Here is a 26,858-nt window from a genome sequence, read left to right on the forward strand (position 1 = left end):
TCTGCAACAGTCTATCTGGCACGCTGTTCGCTGACTACATGTAAACACAAGACATGATTGGTCAACGCAGCAGCAGCTTAGCAGCATACCACTGCAGTTCAGTTGACATTACAGTCTTAAAAGCTGATTTATACTACATCAAATCAATGCCATAGGTGAAGCATAGTTGTGTAACCTACGCCGTAGCCTGATGTGTACCTCCCCAGAAATGTAACTACGCATCGTAGTGACACAAACCTCAACAACTGTGATTGGTCCATTTATTATACTAATTATAGATGTCAGAGGCAGCGTATGTTATTGTATCATTTGATTGTGGCATGCTACCCCTTTCTGGAAAGCTCTATGTCTAAACTACAACATATTAAAATTTCAGTCTTGAAATGTATGTTTCAATGTATGTTTTAAAGGGTTTCAGAGCCGAAAACCAAACTAAAGCTAAATTCATATTAAAAAGTTTGTGGTTAACAATTCTTGTTAGTTACCACAAATTTTTTTAGCAGTCTATCAGTTTAGTGTTATCAAACTAAACTTTGGAGTTAGCGGATTAGCAGTCACTGAAACTTTTCGGTTAGCTGTGCCCACCAGTGATTAAACATTCTTATTGCCTTTTTTTTTAACATATAACCCTGCCTTTTGCAGGTTTAATTGTTTTATATTTCTTTCTTGATATTCTCAGAAGTTAATACCCTTCAATACTCTACTAAAACCCATTAACATGCAGCCAAAAATGTGCATTTATCATCATACTGACTTTGGGCAGATCTATAGACAACGTCCAGTAGCCCAGGCCTGACCTCAAACCCTATCACGCTCCTGTGGCTGATAGATTCAGATAAAATTCACGATACAATGCATATCAAAACAGGATCACCATAAGGCGCAGATGCAGAGATCAGCCTAGGGAGGTGCTCAAGACAATGACATTGAACTCGCCAGGCTTGCATAAAAGGTGTAACATACGGTGAGGAGCAAACGACCCATTTTATACAACAAAGACTCTGAGAGAGTCGTCAATTGGCGCATCACAGCGGCAGGTTCATATGCCACTGCGGCAATTACCTGCCAAGAGGAGAACCTCGGACAGGCAGTTAGAGAGATCATAACTGAAGTGGGGAAAACGATAAAACAGCACCAGCTCACTAAAAGAAATTTCCTGATGTTTTGGCTCGTATTGCCTTGATCAGCGCTGCTGCAGATATAAGAATCTGCTGTTTGACTCTGTTTTTTCTAGCCATGCAGAAGATGGAGCCTGACTGACAGACTTTGGAATTGCATCAAAAGCAAGAGCCAAGCACAACGCGGTCGGCACAAACGCACGGCTGTCTGCAAGATCCACAAAGCCAAGGGAAGAACCTCTGAGCGTCTTCAGAAAAACACTTCCAGGACTCGTTGAAAATCACAGATGCGGGAAGAGGGCCCTTCTGTGCGTGACACTGAAGATCACTCCTTCTAGCGCAGTGTTTATGATAACGACACGCTTTCTCAAGCACTGCAACAGGAGGTATATTGTGTCTCTACAGGATATGCATACGGCCCTGTAGCTATGCAGAAGCAAAGAGCAATTCAACATATTTTATTTTGCTCCACAAGCAGCCCAATATATGCATTTAAATGACTTGATATGCATAGCAGGATATACATAAAAGAAACACCACTTAAAAAGGGCTTTGACTCTGAAGTAACTAAATCACAATTACAAACACAAAGATACAGCCTCAAAAACGATCACAGATTTGTGTCAGCACCTCAACAAAAGCTGTACATTGTGAGCTTTGCAAAGCTGGAATTTATGGCAGTGTTTCCATTCAAAAATGCTTGTGTCCAAGGCCAATGTACAAAGACACATAACCTGGACCCTGAGAAATGGTAAAAATTAATATGGTCTGATGCATCATCTTTCATCCTTTTCCCAACATCCAGACGTCTGTTGGTAAGGGCAGCCATCTCATGGGAGTCATTCAGTCCGATGATTGCCCTGCATGGTCATATAACATCCAAGAAATACGAGGCCATTTTAAAGGACCAAGAATACCCTATTGTCCAAACATTGTTCCACGATGATATTCCCATAATCCAAGATCATAATGTCCCCTTATACACTGCTAAACAAATATGATAGCTGTTTCATGATCACCAGGATGATGCCAAATGCCTTCCATGGGCTCCCCAATCACCAGATCTAAAGATTATTGGACCATTATGGGAAGCAGTGCAAACTACTGTAGATCCTTCATGCCTCAGAGAAATGGATGCTCATCTAGTTCAATTTCCCCCTACACACAGTTCAGGACTTGTATGATGGCATTCCAAGAAGGGGTGAATCTGTTCTGAAGCCAAAGGGTGGACCTACTACGTATTGGATCCTTGATAACTTATTAGGTGTTTCCACTGCTTTCCATGTGTGTTTTTATAAAATCACAGTTGTTAATATATTTTACAATTACCGTCAAGAACTCAAGAACAGGCAGTCTAGTACTTATGGCCATGGACAACATATTTTGTGTTCAGTGTGTTTTTGGGACCTGTTGGTGCAATCTTGATGAAGGTGCATAGCTTGAATTGATAGTCTGTGACATTTGATATAGAAAGTGGACATCATCATGATTATGTGGATGATAGGCGGATGAGTACATTACAAACTAAGCTCCAAGTGCTCCAAGACCCTGTCTTAGATAAGCATTATGCAAAATGGGTAGATATAGATCTATTGATTTATTTGTAGCATTACTATTAAAAACATTTACTGTCACTATGGGAAGCGGCATACCGTAAATTTAACTACAACCGCTAGCAATAAGACGAAGTTGTCAAGCTTCACTTCCAACTTAACTTGGGTTTATGTCTAGCAAAGTGTATAAAGCCACACCTGCTTACCTCAGTGAAGGCAGCACTCTGTCAAGACTGTAACAGGTCTCGTTTAGAGTCTGATTGGACGAGTGCTACAAATGATGGATGTGACTTTCTGTGGATAAGCACCAGCTTGGGGCGGATTTCACAAGACCGAGCGGTCCGCACTTACTTTATCACTCAGAGAACTTGGTCTAACGAGGCAGCTGAAGAAGTCGGCTCTGCCTGGAGCCCCGTTCTGTGTTTTTATGCGATGGCCTGCACCACACCTGCATTCTAGGCCTATAGCCCGAGCTGGAGAAACTGATCACATGGGCTGATCATTCAAATGGAGTAGTGACTAACCAATGCCTAGTGAGCATATGACAGAGGGAGGAGACAAAATTATGAGAAGATTATAGCCTGCAAGTTTTCTTGCACCCGTGAACATCTTTGCCACTAACAGCCATGTTCAAGGACCCAACAATGATATAATTACTTCACTCTCCATGGGAATTGAACTAGCGGCTTTCTAAAACTACTTACCACTGAGCCAAACACATTGGTATAGTTTGCATCTGAGCACTGGATTGTAGTCAAAGCTGGAGTTATAAAAAAATCAGAATGCTGTGATTGGTGGGTATCGTAGGAGGTAAGTCAGGGAGAAAGTCTTGGAGTTGATTTCAAACAAGGTGACCTCGTATTATTCAATTCAAGCCTTTTATTTTGTCACATTTTAATATGCAATGGACTTTTGTCTGCTCAAATGCCTCAATGATTTTCTTTAGAAAAATGCTCCATCATGGGCAGGCTGACATCTTGTCTATGAACCCAGTTTCTAAATTATTGCTGATTCTTGCTGATTTTACTCATTTTTACCCATGTCCATTCCCTTTCCAAAGGCTTAGATATACTGGGAAAAAAATAACATTTTAAAAAAGTTTCAGAAAGTTTACATACATTTTCCTGTAGTCCATTGAGCTATTTCAGTGCCTTATTTTCGGGGTTCTGAATTACACAATTCCCAATGTATGTTTCCAACATTTAATAATATATGTCTTCCCCATACCTTTATTGTAATTTTATTGCTAAATTTGAGAAATCATGTTTTTCCTTTTTTGCAAACTGAATTTTAACATAGTATTTCAAAGGCCTCTGTACAATTACAGTAATGCTAAGCCTCTTCAGCTATATCTGATGCTAAGGTTGACTATAGTATATTGGGAGGAGCCCAATCAGTGTGGGCTCACACATTCAGGGCTGTGGGATCGACGCCCAGCTTGGCTCTGAGTCTGTGGATTTTGCATGTTCTCCCTGTGCCCATCCCTGTGTCCATACGGGTTTCCTCCGGGGACTCTACAGACATGTGACTGAGGCAGATTAGTGTTTGATCATGTGTGTGACTGTGTGTTCCCTGTGATCCACTGGCACCTTGCCTCGGTTGTCCCCTGCATGGTGCCCTGTGCTTCTTGCAATAGCCTGTAGACCCTGTTACTGAATAAGCAGTTAAGGAAGATGGATGGATGAACTGATGAACAGAATTTTTAAATATCAATAAACTCAAATATGGAATGTCAGTCTGAGCTCTGAATATTCTGGGCAAGAAATACACTCAGCATGGACCTATTTGAGAGAGATATTCTGGGTGAAGGGCAGGGATAAAGCAAGGAAGGACAAGAGACAAATACAAATACGAAGCGTCTGACTCCGCTGCTGTAGGTTTTATTTCTGAAACCCTCAGACTGTGCAGAAACTTCAATCCTTGTGCTTTGGGGAAATTACTTTTTAATGGGGGGAGACAGGCTACATGTTGGCCCCTCTGAAGAGCTCGCGAGGAGGGATGGTGGCCCTCGGAAGGCTGCTAATGCGCACGTTGCCCTCCCTTCCACCGGAGGCAGCGTCACCAGAAGCAGGGCTTCCCACCGGGGTGGCATAACCAAGCCCACGGTAGTTAATAACGGCCTATGATGGGCTGCTGTGTCACAGCTGAGAATAAACCTGCACAGTGTATTATCCAGGATGTCAGCTCCACTCACGTCAATTAGCAACTCTCTCACGCCGGCCTCCAATATCCTGGAAAGCAGGGGATTAACAGCCATGTGTTATTAAAAAGAGAAAAAGTAGGAAAGCAGACGGCATATCAGGGAGGATGGCTGCGCGGCGTGATTTTTAACACTAAGAGAGGAAGGTTTTAAAGGTATGTTAAAGGAAAGGACATACACTCTCTAAAATGATGGACGGACCATCAAAGATGAGAAGAAAGAGGAAATGGTTAATGGAGACACACCGGGGTAAAGTGGGGGTGGTGCATTAAGGGGTGGAGGTGATATGACTGTCATCTCTCCCGTGACAGAGAGCAGGAGGGGCGGCTCTCACGCTGGACGGTGCCGGTAGGGAAGCCGGCCTCCCCAACAAGCTGCACGTCCTGCTTCCAGAGACTTATTTTCCTGCCTTAATCGGTGTCACCAAGGAGATGGATGATAAAAATAAAGGTTGTTTAGCTGCACCCCTGACGGAAAAGTCCTGGAGAGCGACAGATGTGAAAACCTGGCAGTGTGTCACACCATTCATTACACGGCAAGACAAAAAAAGGCTGCAGTAACAATTTAGGGCGGATCTGTAAGTACAGGAAGAGAAAAGCCATTCTCTTCTGTAAATATTTTTTTGAAGAATTTTTTATTTGCGATGCAGTGATAGACGTGTGTCTTTCTGAGTCTCGGGACTTTGAAGGTCTGGATAGAGATTGGGACGATAGCACACAAAGGCTCCTTTAGAAAATGAATGTGACCCTTTCCCACACTTGAAATGGACTAGTGCACTCACAGTGTGCTGTTTTGGTTGTTTTTTTGTTCACTTCAGTTAATATCGGCGCTCCATTTTTCTAGTGAAATGCTACAGTACTCACAGAGGGGCTCCCACAGCCTAGGGGTGACAGCTAAGGCCACTGCGATATCATGCCGTCTTTTCACTGGATATTTTATTGCCAAATGGCAGAGTAATGCAGCCAAACCTGCTGTCAGGACATTTACAGACACTCCCAATTCTTAGAGATAAAACTGATCACAACAACAGAATAGCACAGAACAGGAGAATATTCCATTATTTACACTTATACAAACTGCAAAAATGGTTCAATTTGTGAAAAATGTCAGATACCCTATTAACATATTAACCTTATATATGTTTCTCTTTATTGTTATCTTTATTGCTCATTGTTAACAAGCCTTTTAAGCTGCATGTTACGTCCCCATCAGCTCAAAGTGCTGAAAATGCTTTGGCCAGTTTCCAGCTAAATGCCAGTGTCTCCTGTTGACTGGCTACCATTCCAAAACACTGCTAGCTGACTGATTCTGACATGGCGTGCAGATTGCAACCAGGCGGCCCTTTCAGTCACTGCTCCTCGAGTGCCTCCTCTGCATGTCTCACCCACGTTCATATACTGCACATTAATCTGCACCATGACTAGGGCGCAGCACCGTTTTCATGTAACCTAATAGCTTACAATTAAGAGTAACCTGCACCTCAGTCAGAATGCATATTCTTTCATTATATAGAACACAAACTACTGCATGGCATTATGGTTTTTTTTTTTTTGCCAAACATTAACAGCGGTCTTATAAGGCCTTTACTGTGAACAAATTCACCAAATCAAATATAATTAAACTCTTTTAAAGGGCGGTATGAAAATGTACCTGTAGGACAGCCGCCCATTTCTCTGAGCCGCCCACCATGGCAGAGTCCGCTTCCTGCACCCAGGCCTAAAAGATGTCGGCGTCAGAACCGATTCTGGTGGCTCATGTTTCTGAATGAGACTCGACTAAATGCCAAGCAGGTCGCCTAAAAAGAGGCAATAAATCACAGGCTGAAGGCTGTGAGCTTTGCTACGCCTCCCCGGGCGACGTGGCGCGCCACATACAGCAGGAATCAAATCACATGCGCCCTAATGAATATGAGAAGCGTAAATGGATTAATGTCGTATATGGCGCGTGCTAGCTAGCGGAGATCACCGTGCCGCGAATGTGCGGGCGCAGGGGGCCGCATCCGTCACCGAGCAGGCTGACTGATAAAGCCGCCTGGTAAATGGTGGGGGGGAGGGGGCATAAACCAAACAGGGAGATGACGAGAGCAGGAGAGGAGACAGAGACTGAAGGAGCGCCACCTTAGAAAACCCACTAAAAAGCTGCAGTGGTACCTGACAAACTGCACAAGAAAAAGAACCTGAAAGACAAGTTTTTGCTTTTTATATATATATATAAATATATTTGCTATACTTTTTTGGCATTTGTACCACTGCATTATTATGTTTCAGAGGTATCAGATGCATGTAGCGTTAGAAAAGAACAGAACAGGACACACTTGTCAGCCTCCTCTTCACATTAAATATGTCCTTGAGAGTAAGAAGTGTTTATTTTTATTCCAAGTTTCTGGGGAAATGCATTGCAGCCAATCAGATTCCTTGTCGCTATTCTGGGGCTCCACCCACTGGCTCCGGTGACGGAATACACCCAGGAGCAGATAAAGCCGTGTTCATATCTTATTTGTCTAACTGGAAGAAACAATCAAGCGCAATGGATGCCACGCAGATCTCGCTTTTCGTCCAGGCAGAGTCAAAGTGCATTCAGCTGTGAGGCACAGATGCAAGGAGACAATATTTGCAACTCCAGAGATGGCATAAGGAATCAAACACAGACGGATAAGCGCTTCTGACACGTCGCACATTCATAAAAGCTGGATGGAAATAATTGTGCACTATGGCGCATGACCTTGAAAATAAATGCTTTTAAGCACCGTTCAGTAAATGAAGATGCCCCCACAGACAGCGGAAAACAAAGGGAAAATGGAAAAACATGATGAAAAGTAATGATAGGACCTTCCTGCACGGCACCGAGTGACTGGCAGAGCAGAAGGAAACACAAACGCAGCCTAACTGCGCTGACAGGAAATTAAAGGCAGCCTTTGTTTGCGCACACGCCACACTCTGGCGGGCACAGGCTCAGCGGCCACGCGGTACCCCAGGATCGCGGGGCGAGGGGGCCTGCGTGCCGGGTGCAGCTCTAGTCCTCCTCTACATGACAATGTGACAAGAAGGCCACGCTCAAACTGCAAATAAACGCTGGCCGGCACACGGTGGCACTCACACTGCACCCACAGCGGGTAGGGAGGGCAGCAAGGGTGTCTCTGATTAACAGCCTATTAATGCTACCATTATTAGTGCGTTAAGCAGAGATTCACAGGACATTATGCAGCTGGCGGACTGATTATTCGGAATATCGGACGACGAAATATTGGAATATGCTATTGCAATTTACAGAGGGGAAAAATATAACTTAAAAAAACACTTATTAAGTAATGTGCAGGGACAAACAGTATTCATCTTGAAAAGAAGCACTCTGAACATTTCCAGAAGGTCCACATAATACCCCCTTCCTTGGTGCTGCACTCGCCGTTCCACCCAGCAGGTCACCCAGCGCCATGTGGTGTGTCCGGCACAAACCGGATCTCCGGCGGGCCCCTCTCCGCAGGTAAACGGTGACCTGCCGATGGCATGTGATAAGTGCCCCCATGTAGTGCACGCCTGAGAGATCCTGTGCGGTTTAAACAGTGCCCCTCCTGTCCCCCGGGAAACGGACGCCAATTACTATGGCCTGCCGCAGAGCTCACAGTCACAGTCAGTTAGCGACACAGCTCAGACTCAAACTGACAGCGTGTGGGCCGGCGCGTGCGAACCCCACGCACGCCTCTGCGACCAAGACCGTCTGGAGGCCCTCGAGGATATCTAAGGGAAATCTCCCCTTTTTTCTGTCAAGCAAAGTGAAATAACAGCTTTCTCATTCTGTGTTCTTTGTATTGACAAGCCTTTAGTCATGGGAGACGGGAGATTAAGGCAGAGTATGTGCTGCTCATTACTGTTGACGGCAGGTAATGCACGATAACACCTGCTCAGCCAAACGTCCTTTCAAGTTTACCTTTTATTTGTGCCTGTGTTTGCTCACTAGAAAACGTGAAAAACAGTTCGCAAACATACTTTCGTCAATAATTTTTATATCTCCAGTATGGGATTCTTTACTGCAACATGAGGGGGGAAAAACAAATCTACAGGACACTTGAAATCCTCCTGTGTGGCTTTATAGTTCTGTGGGAATGTTTTTGATTTCCCTCTTCAGTATTCCCCTTCCGAGAGAGCCGGAGAGGATGCTGGATTTGCAAGACAACAGTGTTTAAAGTCTGCGGCCCGTCTGTCAGGAATCCCCCATGTTGCAGGAATCTCATTATCTACAAACATCGGCAGATCAGAGAGTACAGCAGCTGCGGGGGGGGGGGGGGGGGGGGGGGGGGCTGAGAGAATGATTTGTAGGATTTTTAATAAAATGTGTTGGCAACTAGAATAGTTTTAGACCTAATTGAACGCTTTATGATCTTGGTTTGCCTGGTGGGAAGAACATATGTAATACATTTCACTGAAGAGGCCGCTGGAGATGTTGGGTTTTTGCAGAACAGTTACGAAACATTTCTTGTGGCAAGAAGGTTCGTCCCAATAGCTGTGTCTGAAAACATATTTGCAAGTTGAACATTTTCCCCCTGTGAGAGACGAGCCATTGTAAGTGTACAGTGGAGCAATGCCAGGGAGTTTTCCAGGAGGGGAAAGTTATCTAATGTCTGCAGTATAAAAATACTCTTCCATTAGACAAAGACATGACACGTTCCATGAATTTCATTAATATATTTGACTGGAATGAATCAGACCGTAAACTGGCTTTCAAAATAAAACATTGTGTTACCTTCTATAGGAAACTATTATAATTGTGCTGAACTAGAGGGAAATATACCTTAATAACTAATAAAATAAATGAATTACAGAGAGTACCCTGACACCCTATTTATTAATGACCAGGAAAGACATTCAGCTTCGGGCTGGTAAATACAATGTGTTTGCAGCACTAAGACAGGTGAGGCTCAGTATTTCTTCTTCCATGAAAATTATTATTGAGAACAATGTCAATAGCAATCAGCTTAGGCTTTGCACTGTCAGGCACTGAAGAAAGAGACCCAAGCTTTAATTCCACTACCCACAATGCATCTCACCAAAAACAAACAGCAACATGAGGGACAGAGAGAAGCATGTGTGCATCATACTTAATTCATACATGTGTGCCTTCCATATCGACATGTAATGCAAAGACAAAAATTCTTTTCCTGAAGGTGAGATTCAGTGTGCGGAATCCGTAATAAGAGCCGTGAGATTACGAATGACACACGACGTGTTTTGGGATTACGCTGACCAGGTGTCACTGCACAGCGCCGACTTCTTAAGAAAACATCCCTGCCAATTTTTACAGTGGCCAAAGAGCGGCGAGTGCAATTTCCTCCAGAATTTCACGACGGTGCGGCCTGGGCTCGCGATTAATTAAACAGAGGCCGTTAAAATTAAAAAATGTTATTAAAATGACCTGGCCTGTAACAGCACGCAGCCTGCGACAGCCACTGCTGCCTCACACTGCCACACATGTCGCCTCTGAAGTCTGACTGTGTTCGGGGTGTTAATCGGAAGGTGAGCGTGAGTGGCAGGATTTAAACACCCGCTAATGTTTGCGGTGTTCCGATAAGCTTGTGCTTAGATTAGATTGACCCTCTCCACACCCGGCACTGCAACTCCTCAGTTACCACTCACTTACTGCACTTTTTCTTGTTTCCTAGCGGTGGGGGAGACTTTGCATCCTTTCAAAACGAAGAAGGCAGCCAGCCTGCAGAGCCCAGTGCTTCCTCTGAGCGCATCACTCTCCAGCCTGAAATAAGGTGTGGCACACCGCTGCTCCGCTGTATCACAGACCCATTAAGGTGCTAAAAACTTACCTACAGTGCTCATGTGGCTCTGATACATAAATATATTTGCTCTGAGGTAAAGTTCTCCAGATACATGAGCATGTTTAATATGAGCCGGCTTATCAGGCAGAGCTTATCTCCCGCAGACAGTTAGCAGAGTGCATGGACTGGGGGCACAGTGGAAGTACAGGTCGGCTTCCCTGACTGTGTTCAGAAAATGGCCCCCAAAGAGCAGTGCTGTCAGCGCACTCAGCGAAAGCACGCCCCCCATGGTGCTCAAGGTCAACTGCATCCCCATCAAACACCTGGAGTATCAGTCAAGCGTTTGTTAAGTGTAGCAAAAAAATGAATCGGATGCTACCAAACCATGAACACCAAGCAGTCAGCACAGTACACAGACTTTGGGGGGGGGGGGGGGGTTGGCACAGGCAAGCCACTGCTGCAACGCATCCACACGAAATGACATTTCCAAATGCAGCGGCGAATCTTTGTATTTATGAGCGTAAATGTCAGGGAAATTGATAGCGGCACCCAGACAATGGCGGCGAGAGGCCGTTAATGACCTCCAATTAGGCTGCGTGCAGATGTGCTGCCCTAGGAATGTAGGTTACTGCTCGTGTTGAGTTAAACCGTCACCTGACACACATGGACTGTCAGGGGCCCCGAGAGGTCACTGGGGCGACAGCGTATCCTCGGCACCGGCATCGGCCTCCTAAACCAATCGGCTGGTTCTCCGTTAATGCTAATACAGGGCTGCTAACTAGCACAGCTGTAGCTGACTTTTCTTTTTGAGGTGGAAGGTGAAAAGTTTATATTCTTTTCAGGCAATAATGCAGCACAATATTATTAAACAATAATAAACGGACACGTTATGAACAAATGTTGGTGACCTGCAATATATGTTATACGGGGTCACAAAAACAGTGGGAGGCTGTTCCGGTAAAAACCAAACAATAAAACAGAAACCACCGGAACTGCGAGATCCAGAAAAAGGAAAGTAATTATGTGAAGAGGCAAAGATGTAGTGAAAACTATTATGAAAATTTTTATGAATTATGACCACGTTCAGACTTTCATTATCCTTTTTTCTAAAACTACTTTTTCTGTAAACTGTTCAAATGTTTTGGAGGAAGACAGAAACACAAGTTACATGCGAGGCTAGTGGACAAGCTGAGAAATGGAAGTGTCTGGGAATAAGCCGAGGCTATCATGTGCATTGGCAAGGGAGACGGAGGCGAGGTTTTCTGGAAAGGGCTGATTTATTTTGTGCATATCTGTAAAGAACTCTCCATCTGGCAGAGCACAAAATCATCAACACTGTAATTAAAATGCAATTACCACCTCTCTCCTCCCCAGTAACACTGTAATCCCAGAGAAGTCATTCCATCTGTGTCACATGCGGCAAGCCTTCTTCACTTTACTCCAGCGTATACCACCTCCACCTTACTACAGGGTATGCCACTTCCACCTCACCCCAGTGTATACCATCTCCACCTTACTACAGGGTATGCCACTTCCACCTCACCCCAGTGTATACCATCTCCACCTTACTACAGGGTATGCCACTTCCACCTCACCCCAGTGTATACCATCTCCACCTTACTCTAGCATATATCATCTCTACCTTATTACAGGGTATACCATCTCAACCTTACTACAGGGTATGCCAACTCCACCTAACTACAGGGTATACCATCTCCACCTTACTCTAGCATATATCATCTCTACCTTATTACAGGGTATACCATCTCAACCTTACTACAGGGTATGCCAACTCCACCTAACTACAGGGTATACCATCTCCACCTAACTCCAGGCTAAACCATCTCCACCTTACCACAGGGTATACTATCTTCACCTTACTATAGGGTATACCACCTCCACCTAACTCCAGGTTATACTGTACCATTTCCAATTTACTACTGGGTATACTATCTTCACCTTACTATAGGGTATACTATCGCCATCTTACTCCTGTGTGTACTACCTACACTTCACTCCAACCTATACTACCTCCACCTTACTACAGGGTATACCATGTCCACCTTACTCCAGCCTATACTATCTCCAGCTTACTACATGGCATACCATATCCACCTCCCGCATTCCCCACTCAACTTTACAGTGGCAGGCACCAACTTATTACAGTGGGCACTGTTTCCACCTTATTCTAGCAGACTCCAGCTTCCTACAAGGTATAACATCTCCACCTAAGCACACCTCATTATAGTGTGGGGTACCCCCCATCTTATTACAACTTACTGGGCACCCAACCACAGCTTATGCTCCACCAACCTTACTACAGCATACACTCCATCCACTCTAATTCTTCACCTTAGTATTTATTTATTTTACTGATTGCGTTTTGTTTCATCTGTTCCTCTCTAAAAATTGAGTTTGTATAAAATATCTATGAACTTTCTTCCTTGAAGAATGCTTACTTACAATTTCAAAAATTTGCTATTTCAGTTGCTGCTTGCCATCCATCCATCCGTCTATCCATCCGTCCGTCCATCCATCCATCCATCCATCCATCCATCCATCTTCTAAATGCTTATCTTGGTCAGAATTCCCACTATTACAAATTTATGTTTTAGTACTTAATTTTAAGTGCAGCACATGCTATTTTATGCTGGTTTGAAAATAAATGCAGGCCAATAGGAAAAAGCTGTGTAAGCTGTGGTGTTAAATTAAGCATAAAATCCCCTCTTTCACTGTAAGAGGTGTGTTTGAGGAGGAGCCATTGAGATGCATCCCCTGATATAAAACCTTAATTACTTCTGACTAAATCTGTAATTAAAATATATCACTGCAGAGTTACCTGTGTGTGTGAGTGTGTCTGCGCATGTGTGTGCGTGTGCGAGTGTATATGTGTGTGTGCATGCGACTGTGTGTGTGTGTGCGCGCATGCGTGTGTGCGACTGTTTGCATGTGTGTGTGCATGCGACTGTGTGTGTGTGCGACTGTGCGTATGCGAGTGTGTGTGTGTATGCGACTGTGTGTGTGTGCGACTGTGTGCGTATGTGAGTGTGTGTGTGTGTATGCGACTGTGTGCGACTGTGTGTGTATGCGACTGTGTGTGTGTGTGTGCGCGCACGCGCGTGTATGCGACTGTGTGTGTGTGCGACTGTGTGTGTGTGTATGCGAGTGTGTGTGTGTGCGTGCACACGCGTGTGTATGCGACTGTGTGTGTGTGTATGTGACTGTGTGTGCATGTATGGGTGTATGCAACTGTGTGTGTGTGCGCGCGCGCGCGCGTGCGTGTATGCGACTGTGTGTGTGTGTATGCGACTGTGTGTGTGTGCGTGTATGTGACTGTGTGTGTGTGCGTGTATGCGACTGTGTGTGTGTGTGTATGCGACTGTGTGTGTGTGCGTGTATGTGACTGTGTGTGTGTGCGTCTATGCAACTGTGTGTGTGTGCGTCTATGCGACTGTGTGTGTGTGCGCGTGTCTGTGTGCGTGTGTGTACCTGCACCAGCCCTGAATGACTGCCACAGATAAACCACTTCCACACACACCATTATACAGAGCACAGAGCAGGAGAATGGCAGAGAGATTAAGGTGGGGGGTGGTGGGGGGGGGCAACGGAAATCAAGGGACAGGGAATGGAACAGCAGAGGATGGGGGGGGGGGGCGAATAAAAGAAAGGAAGCCATAAAGGAAATAAGGTGTCTTTGATGTTTTCATTCCAATTACGGCACCTTAAAGACCCTGACACTCAGAGGTGTGTTTGAGGGGGTGACTGCACACCCCTACAGTATGTGTACCGTCCGAAACCTGGGAGACCGCAAAACAAAGGCATGTAAAGCAAGAGAACGCAGGTACCACCAAACAACTATAAGGGCAATGAACAGAATGGCTGAAGCTTCAGATATATCATATATACCAGGTTACATAAAGGCAAGAATGAAAGGCAGGAGGAAGCAGAAGCCAGTGAGGTCAAACGGGACTGCAGCCACACAAAAGGACATCATTAGAAATGGATTTGGTTCCATGGTTATCAGTGGTGCATTGCTTGTGTCTGTTAAAGGCCAGCAAAGGCCCCTCCCATCACAGTGGGGGGGAGGACGGGGGGAGGACGGGCATTATATTGTGCCCCCTCCATCAACTGTCAGTTGAAAAAAATTGCTGGAGGAGACAAGACGCTGAAACGGAAGCCAATATGATAAGACTATGAAGATGATCTTCCCCACATGCAAATCGAGACTCGCGTATCTTTGGAATATTTTGACGACACAGGATCTGCGGATGCCAGGGAGATGCATCAGCTGCACACTGCCTCCCCGGGCAGAAACACAGGCTGGTTCCAGTCAAATCATTAGCAGACAGGTCTCATCAATTCATTGCATATCCTCCACCTAACAACAACACAAAAACAGTAAAAGAACAAGTGGCCCTACTTTAATCTCTGGGAAGAGGAAGTACCTGGATGTGAGCAGACAGCAGCTGACATTCGAAAGTGTTCCTTCTGAGCCATTGCCTTGCTTTATTCCTTGATTTGAAATCACAGCAGTGGTCTGACATACAACGTTCTCATAGAGCCCTGCAGAAGGTTAATGAAGATGGCTGTGCTGGTTTCCTTGAAGATGGGCTTTACCTTCACATCATGCTCTGAGAATTAATTGTTCAGCTGCAGTGGATAGGAAGCAGAAAAGCAAGTGTAGAATAAAGAATCATGTCATTTTTATCACTGAAGAAATTATGGAAGGGTATATTGTTATTGTGCGAGGTAACCTGAAAATCTATCTCCCATTATGGCCAATCAGAGACTAGTCTTTCTGGAACATCACGTTTGGCGTGACAAACATACGACACTGACAAACAACAAGCTGTCAGGTGGAGAAGGAAACAAATGTAAGTGAAAGGCACGGTAGCTTCCAGACTGCCCCCAAAAAGAGCTTGGTAACTTAAAGGAAAGTGAACTACTGGAAAACAAAAAATGCTGGAAAGAATATGAGGAAACAGCAAGTGCAAAGAGGGAAATGAAGACGGAAGGAAACGGCGGTATGGAGTACCGGCCTAGATGTCACCTCAAAGAACCCATCAATCAGCAAGTGCCTGCAGATGTTCAAAGCCACTTCTGCTTCTCCAACAGCAGGAGGGCAGCCTAAGGAAGGTTTGAGGAATTCCCTGAAGCCTTTTAAAGCAGAGTTTCCCAACCCAGCCCTCCGGGACCCACAGACAGTCCACATTTTTGCTCCCTCCCAGCTCCTGGTGGGTCCCTGAGGATCAGATTGGGAAACACTGTTTAAAGGTATATAAAAAGGGATATTTGGGCAGGCAGATATGGCATGTGCCAGTGTGATGTGGGTCTCTTCCTTGTTGGTTCATGCCAAATGAGTCCATGAGTCCAATACTATAATCCCTCCTCAACTAACAATTGCTACCAGCAACAGACTATGATGACAATCAAAATTTCAAACAATCAATTGGTTATATGACATCAGATTCTCTACTACATGAAAGACGTCAGATGACACCTTTCATCTGGAACATTTTTAAGCCTTTTTGTTTGCACAACAACAAATGTAATCAAACAGCAAATGAAAGCATATAAACCCAATACCAACTACTAAAAAACATACTGGCAACAAGCTCAACCAAACACTTTCTGCAACTGCAGATAAGACCTAGTGGTCAGGGGGCGTTCTGGCCCATTGCCCTACATTAAACAATTTCTATTCATTTTTGGAATGTCTTCCTCAAGCGGTGTGCCTCAGATCAAGAAACAGAATTTTCCCAAAATACAGGATTTCTTCTGTTTAAGCCACTCTGATGTTGATCTTATCCTGTGTTTTACATTACACTCTCTCCACAATGCTTGAAAGGCTTTGGCACTGGTACACAGACTTGTTTTCTTCAAACATATCACCGTGTACATTTACTAACTCAATAACTCAACTTTATTCAACTTCTGTCTCATCTGTCCACAGAACATGTTGTATGGAAGTTCCAAGCGTTCTGTAACAAACCTGACAATGATCTTCCATGAAAACCACACTACTTCAATGTGTTTTTCTTACTGTAAGCCATTTTCACACATGAAGTCCAGACATTTTCCGGAGCTGCTCATTCACACACATGGCACACAACCAGAGATTGTCTGTGTCAGACACGTTCACACCTACTGAAAAAACTCTGGCTGGTTTAGATAAGGGGTGGCGCTTGGGTAGAACATACAAGAGGCAAGACATGACGCAAAAAGTACACTACAGAAAGTCCAGTGTTTTGTTTACAGCACATCAAAGGTGAGGTATTTAGCCATGTTTGCTGGGGTCTTTGTGTAAATGACACTCGTTCGCAGTGAACTCACTGGAATTCTCCTTGTTCCATTAACACATGGGGGTCAATCAGAAATTACCCGGCCTTTTTACTAGGAAGGGTAAAGTCCTTTTAATGTCCGGTATGACTGATTCGGACATTTGAGTTCATACATACAGCCCCTCCAGTAATGTCTAGAGAATTTCAGGGTGGCAGTGCATGTCTGAAAGGGGCTTCTTTCATGATCACAGACACTATCAAGTGTCATCAGATCCTTAGCTGTCAATTGTTTGAGGATTGCACATGCACTGATTTTTGCAGGACACTCACAACTATGAAGAGGAGCAACAGTGCTGAGTCTCTCTGACTGTGGACACTTCCTCTAATCTTATGAACTTCAACATATCTTCTGATGCCCTCTAAATCTCATTTGATTGAGTCATAATACACTTGAACAGAATTCTGTTGTGAAAAGCAGGTAACTAACATTGTGTGGCTTTTTTTATAGGTCAAACCCATATCTGATTGGAACACCTGACTCCAATTACCCTCCTTAAAAGTGTCATTATCCTGTAGATTCACATACTTTTTCCATCAATGACCTTGACTGATCAAACCATTTGTTCAATAAAGATGTGGTAATGTAAAATGATTTGTGTGTTGTTTGTTGGATGAGACTGTCATTATTTATTATAAGATCAGATAACATTTTAGGACCTTTCAAACAAAATCCAGATAATTTCCCCACAACTGTATATGCATTAAGAACCATCAAAGTTTTTATATTGATTAAAGCTGCTGCAGATGACCCAAAAATGCTGAAACTGGTACTGGCAGTACTCATGAACACAATAAATATGATGAATGACTGTGAAATCATGACAATTTAAATACTTGGATAAACAGAACACACAGATGAGAATGCCAACATAAAGCCTTGCTGTGACTGTAATATACCAAAGGATGACATATTAAAAAAATCAATACTGGTTACTTCATCAAGCCATCCATCCATCTTCTGTACCTGCTTGTTCTATTCAGGGTCATTAGGGGCCTGGAGTCTAGGTGAAAGACAGGGAACAACCCAGGATGGGGCACCAACGTATCACAGGGCAAAATCACACACCAGTCACTCACACAGGGACACCTACGGGAAATTCAGTAACTCCAATTCACCTCAGCGTATTTTTGGACTGTGGGGGGAAACCTGAGTACTTGGAGGAAACACTACAATGGCATGGGGGGAACATGCAAACTCCATACACACGCATGGTGGAAATTCAAACCTTAATCCCAGAGGTGTGAGGTAACAGCGCAAGTCAAAAGGCTACCATGTCACTCCTACTTAATCAAGCCAAAATGTAAATGTGAAAAATGAGGAAAAACACTGAAACGTAAATGTGACATAACTAACAGTGTAAGTAGTGGGAAGCAGCACAATAGTTACTTAATTATGTTATTTTATTTACTGGCTACGTATAAGAATTTTGCCACTGTGTTACAGGCAGTTATGTTCTGTTAAAAGTATATATGCTTGTTCATTGAAACACTTATTTCAGTCATTTGAGATGAGAGTCTGTCAAATGGAGAAGTGAAGAAGAGAGAAGGAAAGATGGACCAACCAATGAGAGGATGAAAAGATAGAGTGCTGAAATGAGCTTCCATTATACTAATTGACAATGTCTGTGTGTATTAGAGCATGGGAATCAAACCTTTCTTCTTCTTTCCCTATCTCCACTATGCAAATGTGCAATCCATAACCGAAATCTCAAAAGAAGACAGACTTCCTTTAATCACCTTTCGAGAAGTGAAGATGACAGTTAAATGTAGTTTCCACAGAAGGGATTATATAGAAAGGATTATACATTCCTCCAATGTGCAATACAGCTGCTTGCACTGCACCCCCCCCCCCATGTAAACATACACATGCATTCCCTTATTAATGACTTTCTTTTCATTTTTTATTTTACTTCTTCTCCAATGCTGAGAGACACTTTCTTGTGTCTTCTCTTGTCCAACATATTAATGGTGACCCAGTCTTAATAGTAATATGACAAACTGAATTGAATATATATATGTATGCGTGTGTGTGTTTGTGTGTGTGTGTGTGTGTGCGCATATACACACACACACACAGACACACACACAGACAATATGCACATGCCCCCACGCACACACAAATGCATGCACGCACATGCAAAAGGGAGAATGCAAAGCATCAAAATACATTGAATGCAAAACATCAAAATACATTATGATTATTATTATTATTATTAACAACAAAAACAACAACAACAACAACAATAATAATAATAATGTATGAGGGTTCTCTAAAGCCTCTTACCTCAAGGTCCTACACGGAGGGATGAGGCCATAAGGAGTGATACAGACATTGATTTAATTGAGTCTGACTTCTACCCCGCCCAGCCCCCAGTCCATCTGCACGCAGCCCAGGACCCACCGCATGCATCCAAACCCGCAACCTGCAGTCCCAGAAATAAATCTTCCACTTGACGCAGGGCTGTCTGCAGGAGAACATCTGGACAAGTTTCCCAGACCCAACCTTGTGCCAACCTGCCTAATAGCCTATGGAGTCAATTATAAAACGGAAAATGCACTGGCTTAATTGTTAACAGTGCCATCTGGATAATGGCAATTTCAGAGAGAAGACTTCTACCTGGTCATCTGGGATTCTTCATTTTACTACACTCCAGAGCAGCAGAGTGGAACCAAAAAAGAAACTCTTTTTCATTTTTAATGAAGTTCTTCTTTTGTAACAGCTAAACTGGTGCATATTCATCAGAGGGTGTGTGTCCTGTTCACTTTCAGACTCCAGGAATAACCAGTTGAGGAACACAGCAAGGAAATTACGTGTCTTTGAAAGTTAGACTTCCAGGGGATGTTTTCTTGTGCTGTTTTACTGAAACAAACAACTCTGTTTCCTTGAATGTAGCAGAAACATCCCCTGTAGTCTGTGATATTTTATGAAACAGAAAAACAAAAACCAGGGTCTGTCCATCGCAGGCCTAACACCTCTGGATGGGTGAAGGGCCTGCTAACACTTTAGGCCCTCGCCATTTCAAACGAAAGCCCCCCAGAGACAGGAACAGAAGCATAAATTTCCCACTGCGGGTGATGCTTTAACAAATGCGATTCAGCCGGGCTCGGGGGCAACAGTGCAGGGTTATTTATCGAGGCCTCCAAGCGGTGACAGCATATGACGGTGGAAAGGAAAGCAAAGCAGCTGAAGGAGACAGACAAGGCCTGCTGATGCGAAGGAGGCCTGCCGGCTTGGGGGCGGGGGATGGGGGTAGGCAGACGGGTTGAAAGGTTGAAAAACACATTTACTTAGCGTTTGGCATATAGCTCACAAAGCCAGTTTGGCATGAAGGACAATTTGGAACTGGGAGAGGCAACAGTGTGAATCAAGGACACCAGAGAGCAAGCGATAGCGGATGCAAGCGACGAGGATGCTGGTGTAGCAAACCTTAGCTTACTTCCTGTCCTCGCGGGTTTATTTATGGCTCTGAGTAGGTAAGTAGAAGGAATCATATCAGAATAGTTTGTGCTATTTAACGCAGCCTTAAAGAAGGCTGGACGGCAATTCCTGAGTGAGCAACACAATAAATACAATAAAACACATCCCACTTTGCACAGTCCGCAGTGAAAATAAAACGTCAAGCTCTCTAACATTTTATACCTGACATATAAAGTATAGCACGGGTTCAGCTGCATTAGCGCTGTTCATTTTCATTTCTCTTGGTCAGCTGGCTCATGATCCCGCAGTGACTCTCAAAAGAGAAATAACGTTAGCTGAAAAAAATGCAGCGGCCGTCAAGGACGTTTTGACATTTCACCAGCCTCTCTATTCTACGCACGCCTTTCCCACTTAACCGAAACAACAGCGGTGGCGGGAAGGCGCCTCGGGGAGCGAAAACAAACGTGTCTTTGATTTGTTATCATTTGTAAAGGAAAGGGTTAAGGAAATAAAGGCCCACGCTAACGGCACCCTGACAAATGGAGACCAGCTTATATGAACCATGAAATGAACATTCTAGCAATTTGGAGGCGAGAGGCTCGCAGCAGCACCACGGTCAGCAACACCTCAGTGACTGAGCAATGGGCAGAGAGGGGGGGGGGGAACTGGGGGGACTAGCTGCCTGCACAGAGAGATTACGGAGCAGACCTAAATCTTAAAACTGAGCAGAAGAATAATCCAGTGACACACTGGGACAACTCCGCGGCTTTATACTATAAGCCAGGCAAATTAAATTAGGGAATAATGAATGCATGTACTGTTAGAAGAAACCCTGCGCAAAGTGTAAATCGTAAGTTACTGAAAGAGTTTCTCTTATGTCACACATACAAGTATAAAATGACATGCACACTATGTATCGGATGAGGTGCCGGAAGATGGACGGATCTCCACTAAATGTCCCGAGGAAGGGATTTTAGTCCCCAAACAGGGCATCATGGCAAAGCAGCAATCCTAAGGCACTGGCTGTTTACTGCGTAGCAACTCACATGTCAACGGAGGATGCTGGACACGTGTGAGGTATGTGACTGCATGTGAGTGTGCACGCGTGTGTAAATACACCTCTAATGGAATCCGAAGCCATTCTCGTTAGTGTGGCTTTCAGTGTTAATTGCCATCCTGCTGCAGTATAGCTATTAAATGGTAAATAAGCCATTAAACATGGTGCCTGTCAGTGAGCCCTGAGCGTGGCCCTTTATTAAACAAAATTCACAATGATGAAAAAGAAATTGAAGTACTGGCCCAACAGGCACGTCCATGGAGGTTAATTCAGTTTGTGTTGATGACTGTTTCTGCTACAACTCCCAATATGTAAACTGAATTAAAAATTCAGCCTGTTTTAATACATGCCCTGCAATTAATTTCCCTTAACCAAGTGCACCGCAATTTATTTGGCCTCATTCAATTTTTCTTTCAGTTCCTACATAACTTAAATGTTTCTTCCAGTTTTCTTGTTTTCAGTGGCGTACACAATTCAAGCTAAAGCTAATATGAAATCATAATTAAGTAAAGTAATGCCGTCGCTAACGGACAGTATGGATTTAGCCCTTGATTTAAGTTCCTCTCCCGATACCCACAACGGAAAATTAATAAGCAGCTTAATTCTCTGGACTGGCTGCATGTCTCTAATTCAGTCGTTCATATAAGTCAATGAAAACAAAATTAATTGTGCCTGGCATAAATATGGCAATAAATACAGGAAGAAATGATAAATTCTCTAAATAACAATCATCTATTCACCCATCCCTATTCCATAAACTTTCTATACTGTACTACATAATCCACATTTCAATTCCATTCATCCTTTACTGGTACCTTGACATATTAGCTTGGACTAACAGCAAAGTGCTATGCACCACATGCTAAAATGTTACATTTACCTGTAGCGACTTGGCTGACGGCCACACAATAACAAGAAAGCACTGTGTTAAACTGAGCAATTATGTCTCCATGGTAATTGGTCATCAGTCCTGGACCAACAAATGCTCAAGTAATGGAACCCAGCTGACCCTTGTTGCACTAAGCACCTCGTTATGCTTTAAATAGGGTCAGCTGGGTGGATTTGACACTGGGAAAGAAGATGTATGTTTTGTTTGTGTAGATTTTGAGTTATTTATTGGGGAATCTGAAGTATTCAAATGAAATCAGTTGTTCCCTCAATTATATGCAGGTCATCTTTTCCTGATAATATTAAATTTCATATTGGACAACAAAATCTCTCCTGATCTCAGTGGGTGACAACCTGGGTTACTGGACACTGTTATGTCTCCATACCTGAAGTCACCAGCAACAACTGGGGAGGAACCTATCCCTACTGAGAAGTTCCTCTCACCCATTACAAGAAGGACTAAAACATGTATAATATTACAATATCTACAGAAAATCAATAACATTTTGTTTTATTTTTATGCAACAATATTTCTGTAGCTTTTGTGCATGAAGAGCTGTTTCAATTAAAGTTTTACGTTACGCCTGTAGGTAACTGAACACGGGTCACTTTGAGGAAGGTCTTCCTGTTAAATGGACCAGAGACAACCTATGCAGGAGATGGTCCCTCCAAAACATCACATGAAATAAGACACTCAGATTTAGCATCGGGAACAGTGTCGCCGTACTGGGAGCATAATTAAAAACTGCACCTCCTTAAACACAGGGCAATGTGAATTTCCTTTGTCCTCCTTCCTTGAGCACAGGGAATATAAAATCTTTCTTAATTACACATTTGTCACAGCTAAATTATTCAGCCTATGTTTGATGTGTTTTAATTCTGAATGATAAACCCACATTGCGCATCCCCATTAAACTCCAGACTTTAACCCTTTTGGCCTTTAAAGTGGGACCTCTTCAGACGATGTTGCATTCAGCCTTGAGTCTTTGTGCATCGCTGTATGCTCAAGGCCATCAGCCTATAGCGGCAATGCTCAGGGACAACCTGTTTAACAGCACAAAAACCTAGACTATACATATTGGTGTTAGCAGAGAGAGTGAATGGCTTTAAAAAGACTAAAAGACTTTTTGTCAGTTTTCATGATCTGGTTTTAAAAACAAACATATTTTACAATAATGTGTATTGTTGACATGTATGTATAGTCAGGACCAGAGGTATCCAAACCCTTCATAGGGACAAATAAGAAGAGCTATAAAATAAAAATATCACCATAAATAATATGACCTGCTCAGATATATAGGAAAACTGTATACTTATACAGTGGTACCTCAGAACTCGAATTTAATCCGTTCAGAACTCCGGATCGAATCCTAAAAAGTTCGAGTTCTGATCGAATTTTCCCCATAAGAAATAATGGAAAACCAATTAATTGGTTCCCGGCCCCAAAAAAAATTACACCTAAATATGTTATTTTTTTTAGCATTTAAACACAAAATGAACCGGATATAACAAGCATATACTGTACTAAACACATCTAAGCACATTTATCAAAACAGTAATTTGTAAAGTAAGAAAATAAATGTATCCAAACAATGTGTAAAGTTAAAAAAAACAATGTGTTCTGCCCCGATCGTCTGCTCCTTCCGTGTGCCACGCCCCCTCGTTAACCCCGTGTGGAATCCCTGCGTGATCAGCTGTTTCTAGTTGTTGTCATTAGCCCTCTGTATTTCGTCCGCGTTTCAGTTTGTTTCCCCAGTCCGGTCATTGTATTATCCGTCTGCGTTTTGCCTGCCTTACCTGTAATTAAACCCCGTATTCCCCGATACCCTGACGTCTGCGCCTTTGTCTCCGTTCCGTCCCCGCTGGGCACGACAATATTATTATAATTAAACGTATTAATGGTTCATTATTAATATTAGAATAATGAATTAAAAATCTTTATTTTTAAATGTATTTTATTATATAATAATAATTACTGTTACTGTCTATCATTGTCTAAATGTATTTTTACTGTCTAAATATATGTATTCAGCTTTTTTAAACATGCAGGATGCTATCACAGCAAATGCGAGGCTGTGACTGAAGCATTACCCTTCGTTTCCGCTGAGAGACGTGCCGCGTGACTCATTTCCCCACGCGTACAAGTTATCTTAGGTCGGCGTTCACGGTTTGACTTCTGAGATTCAGATCGAGTTCAAGCTTGAACTCAATCTGAATCTCAGAAGTCAAACCGTGAACGCCGACCTAAGATAACTTGTACAAAAGTCGAACCGACTTTTAAGAAATTCGAGTTCTAATGAGTTTGAAAACTGAGGTACCACTGTATTCCAATTAAAGAAACACATTTTGTTTTTATTGAGTAATATTATTATTCTCAAAGCTGTAGGTGGCAGAACCGATACCTAATAATCATTTAAATAAAACCAAACAATGATAAATGTACAAATAAATGTAACTTATTTAGTCTCAGTCTTAAGAGAACTGTGTAGTGCACTCTCCGTCACTTCCTGGTTGACTTGGGTATAATAATGAGTTAGCACACATGTGAACTCCTTTTCCACCCATCAGCAATCCCCATGCAGAGGAAAACCAATAGTCAGGAAGACAAAGAAGAAGCCAAGGTCCACCGATTAAGACCTGCATACTTTAGCTGTATGTAGGGTTAGGGTCAGGGTTAAAAGTCTCAAAATCAATACTAAACCCTCTCTAAGAGCCACCAACAGAATCCAGCATCTGGAATCTACTAAATCTAATCTGAACCGTCACCAGGAATTATTACTAAGTCAATGAGTTAAAAAAAAACAAAACTCATTCATAATGTAAGTCAGCATGTATGACATCAAAAGTGGGATGAAGACGTGGAGACAACTCGTATCTGTGGTGGTGGATTATTTATACCTCGTGGTCCAGGGGCTCCGGCTAACATGACTCTGCCAGGGAGCTCAGACTACCGACAAGAGTAGGATTCATATTCTCCCTTAGTCTGAGTGTTCTGCAATATTTTTGGTGTTAGACTCATTTACAAACCTGGTGGAATTGATGTGAGCAAGACTTAAGCAGAAACCTAAGAATATATCTGTATATACAGTGATATGAAAAAGAACATACACCCTCCTTTAATACAATGGTGTTTGCATAGCAGGACATAATATTCATCTGGTTCTCATCAACTTCTGAAATAAGACAAATCTAGCCACAGATAACAAACACAGATTTCACTATGTCAGTATTTATTCAACAAGATGCAAGCAAAACTGCAGAAGCCATGTGGGGGGAAATGTAAGCAGTCCCTTTCTGCTTCCAGAGGAATTACGAAGTTAATTAGCAGCCAGGTGTTACCAATCAAATGCACCTGATTAGCTGATCATCAGAATGCTTGGCCATCTCAACAAAAGTGGAATTATTAGCAGTTTGGTGGGTTGGAGTGTTCAGGTTGGAGAACAGACATCAGAAATTATTTCAGTGAAGAACTTGTTACTATTAATCAATCTTTGAAGCATTATAAGACTATTTGCAAACTGTTTGAAATCCATCATTCTACAGTGAGACGGATTATTTAGAAAGGAAGAACACACAAGACAGGTGCCAGTCTTCTCAGGAGCGGGTTTTCTAGTAAGGTCAGACAGTATAATCCTCAGTGGAACATCTAGCGACCTACAGACCTTGGTTAATATCCATCCATTCATCTTCCATCCACTTACTCTGGTCAGGGGGCCTTGGATACTATGTTACATTTTAAAGTTTATGACTTTTCAATAAAAAAAAAAGGCTGCAGAGGTATAGCTTTCATGGAAGGGCAACCAGGGGAGACCCTAACAGCAACCATCAAGGAGGACAGCGGAGGGCTGTTGCATACACAAAGGAGCTGGGCAGCTTGCAGTCATTGAGGCCTCTTTATACCAAAGTATTCTAGAGGAAAATGTGAGGCCATCTGTCTGATAGATAAAACTTGGCCAAAACTGGGTCATGCAACAGGACAATGATTCCAAGTACAGCAGCTGAATGGCTGAAAAAGAATCAAGATTTTGGAATCACCAAGTCAAAGTCCAGGCCACAACCCCATGAGATGCTGTAGTAAGACCTCAAGAGAGTCATTCTAAATAATATAATGAAACTATATAATGTAATGAAAATCTATCAACTGAATGAAAGTAAGGCCAAAATTCTTCCAAAACGATGTCAGAGACATTGAGACGTACAGAAAGTAACTACATGACTACTTGGGGTTATCGCTGGTAGAGGTGGTTGTATAACCCGCTGAATCAGGGGGTATCCTTAGTTATTCACACAGGGCTTCTGCAAATAGTGACACTTGTAATCTGAGGTTATACAAACTGTTTGTAATTATTACACTGGGGGGACCAGATCTACCCACAATCTGATACAAACCTGTAACCTTTCACCTTGCAGGAACATTTTTTCACTCCCCACAAGGATAATTTTAATTTTATAAAAACACATGAATGCAGTCAAATAACTAAAAATGCCAAAAGTCAAAAGGCATTGGTTACTTACGGCTAAG

At 43.0% G+C, this 26,858-nt stretch overlaps 1 protein-coding gene across 1 annotated transcript in view; it reads right to left on the reverse strand.

Annotated features, from left to right (window-relative positions):
• The window catches only part of agbl4 (AGBL carboxypeptidase 4), a 398,795-nt gene that overhangs the window by 302,615 nt on the left and 69,322 nt on the right, over positions 1-26,858 (reverse strand). The window lies entirely within an intron of this gene.

This window comes from Paramormyrops kingsleyae, chromosome 15 (assembly GCF_048594095.1).
Source record: "Paramormyrops kingsleyae isolate MSU_618 chromosome 15, PKINGS_0.4, whole genome shotgun sequence".
NCBI lineage: Eukaryota > Metazoa > Chordata > Actinopteri > Osteoglossiformes > Mormyridae > Paramormyrops > Paramormyrops kingsleyae.